General features: G+C 33.3%; 1 long non-coding RNA gene across 1 annotated transcript in view; it reads right to left on the minus strand.

Moving 5' to 3' along the window:
• LOC116764756 overlaps positions 1–4866 on the minus strand; it is a 158472-nt gene extending 153606 nt beyond the window's left edge. Inside the window, exon 1 of the long non-coding RNA XR_004353003.1 lies at positions 4733–4866. This is a non-coding gene — a long non-coding RNA (uncharacterized LOC116764756). The remainder of the gene's footprint in view (positions 1–4732) is intronic.
• Between the last annotated feature and the right edge of the window lie 1157 nt (positions 4867–6023).

Raw genomic sequence — 6023 nt, forward strand, 5'->3', positions numbered from 1 at the left:
ACACTTGGTGACAACAATTTAAAAATATAAGTATCATTTTTATGAGAAGGAAGACTCAATGAATGTCACAAAGGCAATTTTTCCCTAAATTATCAGAGTAATAGAATCAATGTAATTTAAAAAAACAACATATTTTAATTAAATTGTCAAGCTAATTTGAAATTTATTTGAAAGAATAAAAGACCAGGAATAGACAAAATATTACTGAAAATGATCAAGGTAGAGAGACGTGCCCACACATATCAATATCTATTATAAAACAATAGTAATTAGGATAGTGTGCTCTTGATGTGGTGATAAATAGATCAAAAAGCAGAATAAAGAGTCCTTATGTTTTTAAATCTACATAATTAGTACAATGGTCAATGTAACATTTGACAATTATTTTTATTAAACTTTTTTTTATATTTATCAATGTTGATACATTCAGACCTAGTTATTTCATTTTATCTATGTAGTATTCCATCATGTGAATAGACCTTAATTCTTCTGGTCCTCTATTTGTGTTTATTTAGGTTAGTTCTCACTTATCCACTTATACATCGTCTGATGAACACTTTTGTCTTTGTGCACCTGCACAAAGGCATATTTAGGATAACATCGTTGTTTGTACATAACATATGCTTATCTTCAAAGTTATAAGTTGTTTTACAAAGGAATTACAGTATTTTACACTCCCATCAAAGGTCATCTTAACATACACCTTCACCAATTTGGTATTTTCAAAATTTTTTTATTTTTGCCTATTTGGGTAGAGTGAGCTTTTTTTTTTTTTTTTTTTTTGCGGTACGCAGGCCTCTCACTGTTGTGGCCTCTCCCGTTGTGGAGCACAGGCTCCGGACGCGCAGGCTCAGCGGCCACGGCTCATGGGCCCAGCCGCTCCGCGGCATGTGGGATCTTCCCAGACCGGGGCACGCGCCCGTATCCCCTGCATCGGCAGGCGGACGCTCAACCACTGCGCCACCAGGGAAGCCCAGAGTGAGCTTTTATTTTTGCTTTAGTTTCATTTACCTTGTTACATTTGTGATTAAGTATATTTATTGGTCACTTAGGTTTCCTCTTTAATTATTTATTGATATATTTTGCCCTTTTTCTATTTTATTCTATCATCCTTATCTTCCTATTTAACAAAAAACTTTATTATAAAATATTCATACATGCAAATTTTTTAAATAATAAAATCAAAATATGCATCATGTATCTACTACCCAACTTTAATACATTCTGTTTACCAAATTTGTTTCACATTTTTTAAAACAAAATCATTCCAAGTAAGCTTAATATCCATGCACGCCATCTTCATTCCGTATAATATTTGATAGCATATTTAAATTTTACAAAAATGCTATCATTCTATAGGTATCACATCACAAATTTCTTTTTCCATTTTTTTACTCAACATTTTACCTCATACTAATACTTGGAGCACACGATCATTTCGATTTTTTATAGTACTGTATTATATGAATATGCTATAATTTGTTTATTAATTTTCCTCTAATGGATATTTATACTGTTTTCAGTTTTTCACCACTGTAAGCAATTTAGCATTGAACATTCTTATTTATATTTCCTCCTATTGTTATACACCTAGCACAGGCAATCTTCAGGTTCACTACACATTGCCAAATTGCTCTCCAAAGTTGGTTTAATTTCCATCCCCTTCAGCAGTGGATGAGATTCCTATTTCCCCACATCCTCAACTGTCATACATCAGTTTTTCATATAAATATGTATATATCAATTTAGCACGGCCATAACTTTTGATTTCTGCAGTTATACTAGTGTAAAACTGTATTTTGTTTGACCATATGGTAGCTCTATTTTTAGATTTTTTAAGGAAACCCCATACCTATTCTCCATAATGGTTGTACCAAATTTACATTCCCATTAACAGTGTAGGAGGTTTCCCTTTTCTCCACACCCTCTCCAGCATCTATTGTTTGTAGATTTTTTGATGAAGACCATTCTGACTGGTGTGAGGTGAGCAATCCCACTCCAGGACATATATCCAGAGAAAAACCATAATTCAAAAATATACATGCACCCCAATGTTCATTGCAGCACTATTAACAATAGCCAGAACATGGAAGCAACTTAAATGTCAACTGACAGATGAATGGATAACGATGTGGTACATATATACAAAGGAATATTACTCAGTCATAAAAAAGAACAAAATAATGCCATTTGCAGCAACATCAATGGACCTAGAGTTGTCATACTGAGTAAAGTAAGTCAGACAGAAAAAGACAAATATCAAATGATATTACTTATATGTGGAATCTTAAAAAAAATGGTACAAATGAACTTAGTTACAAAGCCGAAATAGAGTCACAGATGTAAAAAACAAACTTATGGTTACCGGGGGGAAGGAGAGGGAGGGATAAATTGGGAGATTGGGATTGACATGTACACACTGCTATGTATAAAACAGATAACTAATAAGAACCTACTGTAGAGCACAGGGAACTCTACTCAATACTCTATAATGACCTATATGGGAAAAGAATCTAAAATAGAGTAGATATATGTATATGTATAATTGATTCACTTTGCTGTACAGCAGAAACTAACAACATTGTAAGTCAACTATACTCCAATAAAAATTTTTTTTAATTTTAAAAAAGATGTTATATATGGGGGAAAACCCCCTGTATTTTGTTGTTTTGATTTGTATTTACTGATTACTAGTTAATTTGAACATCATTGCTAACCTACAAAGCTAATTTAGGTTTCCTCTTCTGTGAATTGTCTGTTCATGTCTTTTCCACATTTGTCCATTGGGTTATTGGACTTTTTATGTTCTCAAGCTACTATTTCTTTGACACTTATGTGTACACCAAATATCTTCTTCCAGATTGACTTTTATTTTAATGTTATCTGTTTATCGCTCTAAAGAAATTTAACATTTTAATTTAGTGAAATTTAGCTTTTTATGGCTTGTGCTTTTTGTGAATAGTTTTAAATGTTTTTCTTTACTCTGAAATTAAATGGCATTCTCCTATGTATGCTTTTATTTTAATATGTTGCTGTATGATATTTTATAATTCTACCTACAATAGATTTTTATGTATGATGTGAGACAGGGATCTAATTTTATCTTTATTTTCCTATTTAGGTAGCCAACTGTGACTGCTCTATTCAGTAAATCGATTATCTCCACTGATTTCTAATATCCTTGTCATATACCAAGTTTTCATTTATGTAGGTGTGTTTCTCTGAACTTCCTATTTTGTTCTGTTAGGGACAGCAGGATTCCCATATAATATAACCCATTCTTCTCTACTAGAGTTCAAAACCATTTAAGATATATCAAGATGTAAGGCAAGTGGAGATAAAAATATCTGCTACTTGAAAAAGTGTGCTTATTGCTTTAGGGTCCCTCTTTATGTTATTACTTGTTTGAATTATACATTTAACTGTTTGTTATATTTTTCCAGCATTTGTTAGTGTTTTTGATAAGATCAAGGTTTCTATTAGCTCATTCTACTATGTTGCTGTAACCTGAAGTCAACATGATGTAGTAACTTGGGAAGATTTACTTGTTACCTGCAATAATTATGTTACTTGACAACAGTTATGCTGAATACTTACACATTTACAGTTATTTCTACCACCTTATTTTGTAGTTTCTACTTACCATTCATTTCTTTGCTTCTTTTGTTCTTTTTCCTATCTTTGATTAAACTGATAAAAATTTTTGTTATATCTTTGTTTGAAAGTTAAAGATCAAAAAGTTGCTTTTAAACACTTAAAGTGTTAAGATATCTCTTATCCATGAATTTTTCTAGAAGTCAAAGTTCAACTTTATATTCTCCTCTTGATAATATGATTTAATCACCCTTGAACTTTCCAACATATTTTATTATTGTGTTGAAATTTAGTTTTATCTTACTTGTGTTGGGAAAAAGCACCATCAATGGTTAAATTTCATTATATTTTTTTTAGTTTCTTTTATATTTTTTTATAAACTTCCTCCTCGGTTCAGTTTTCTTTTTGCTGAACTATACCTATTTCCTTTAAAAGCACCATGGATTAGTAAGCTCTCCAAGTCTTTGTCTGATTTTTTTTTTTTTTTCATTTTGCCCTCACTCTTGAAAGAGTGTTTGGCTAGGTATGAAACTCAGTTGACTGGTATTTTCACTCAGCTCTTTGAAGTTTTCTGAGAGTGTTTCCCAGTGATGAGGACCTGATGGGACCAAGGGACAGAGGCTACCAGAGCTGCCTCCAAATAAGAAGTAGAGAAGATTTTTGAGGTTCTCAGCCCTTTTCTTTCCAGAACACTTTCTTACTTTTGGCCAGCTGACACATGCTAGGCTGCACACACAACCATCTCCTCTAGTCCCCTAACCAACATGCACATAGCCCTTTCTCTGTGCCAGGCTCTGAGCTAATCATTTCACACACAGTCTGACAATCATCTGACAATCCTATAATGACCCCAGTACAATGACAACCAGTAGGGGAATTTAGTTCTTAAAACCTTATTGCAGACTTCAGGTTGCATCAACATGGGAGACTGAGCTAATAGACACCTTGATCTTACCAAAACAACAAACAAATGATAGGAAAAATATAGCAAACATTTAAAAGCACAAATCAAACAAGATATCGCCTATAGAGGGACTAAGCAGGCTAAGCAGGCTAAGTAAGGTGGTCAATGGGTATTCCTGCAAAAATCTCCAGAAAGCTGATTCTATGAGGCCAGGTCAGCCAGCTGCCTCCTTACCTGAGGTTATCCAGGCCAAGGTTTGCATGCAGACCTCCATGTCACCACAAATTTGAGCATCTTCTCTAGCCAGGCTGGCCCAATGCTGAGTTCAAGGCAGGCACATGGCTACAGCTTGCCCAGCTCTGTGCCCCTCCCCTGCATGAAGAATAGATGAAGATTACCCATAAGAAAAATGGGGTGATTTATCCAGAAAACAGTGAGTAGGTGCTACACGACCCAAGCAATAGATGCCTACTGCAAACTTTAATTAAATTAAATAATAATGGCAATTAACGTACTTGGGTTTCATATACAAATTTAGGAGTACCTGAAATCATTTTTTAGTCTAAGAGTTTATTTAACCTATATTAAAGATAAAAGAAAAACATATACTGACAGTAAGCTTTCTAAGCATTCTCCACTCATGTTAGTCAAACAATAGGACAAATAAATGAAATCTCACAGGCCTTATAAACAATTTGTTGCTGATGTTGTTTTAGAGAAGATGAAGAGAGAAGGCATTAAAAATCAAATATACAGATTCAGCTTGATCTCAGAATTCTGGTCTTGAAAAACAAAAAGTGAGTGAGCCAGCATTAAGTACAACATTCCCTCTCTGGTGTTTGTTGTCTTTATTTTTTCCATTAAAAATTTATGTGTTGTCCCTAAGAGAGCTAAAGTAATTAGAGATGAAAAATCCTCAATGATTCATACTCCCTCCCATCTCTGTAGGGTTTCATAGGAAACTGCTTTGACATATCATCTGCTGTAAATTATTTTAATGGCTTCTCTACCGCATTTAACTCCTACCGATAAAAGTGATTTAGTTCCTTAATTTGTGCAACACCTGAACACACAAACATCAATACCATTCAGAGATCTAGAAGAATGTCATTTGCTATAGTACTTAAAAGCAAATTAAATTTGTCTCCAAAAAATATTAGTCATTTTAACGTTCATCTCCGTGTAATCAAATAGTTTCAATTAGATTAATAGCATTGAACTCTGCAGACATTTTCATAGATAAGAATTTTATTAAAAATGAGAATAGGTATTGCTAAAATAATAGTATTTCAAGTACACTCACTTCTAATATATCTGAAAATTAAGGCTAGCACTTACTGAGTACCCTTGTGTGCAGAGAAGGTACTATATTCTCTTAAAGCATTTGTGTGCATTGACAAGTAGAATTGATTTTGAAAACATTAACTGATAAGGATTTTATTTTAAATTCTATGTCTATTCAAAATGTATGTGCCCCTCAAAGTAAAAAGGAAACTGTTATTTTCCACATTGGATACATGACCTG

This window comes from Phocoena sinus, chromosome 13 (genome assembly GCF_008692025.1).
Source record: "Phocoena sinus isolate mPhoSin1 chromosome 13, mPhoSin1.pri, whole genome shotgun sequence".
NCBI classification, from domain to species: Eukaryota; Metazoa; Chordata; class Mammalia; order Artiodactyla; family Phocoenidae; genus Phocoena; species Phocoena sinus.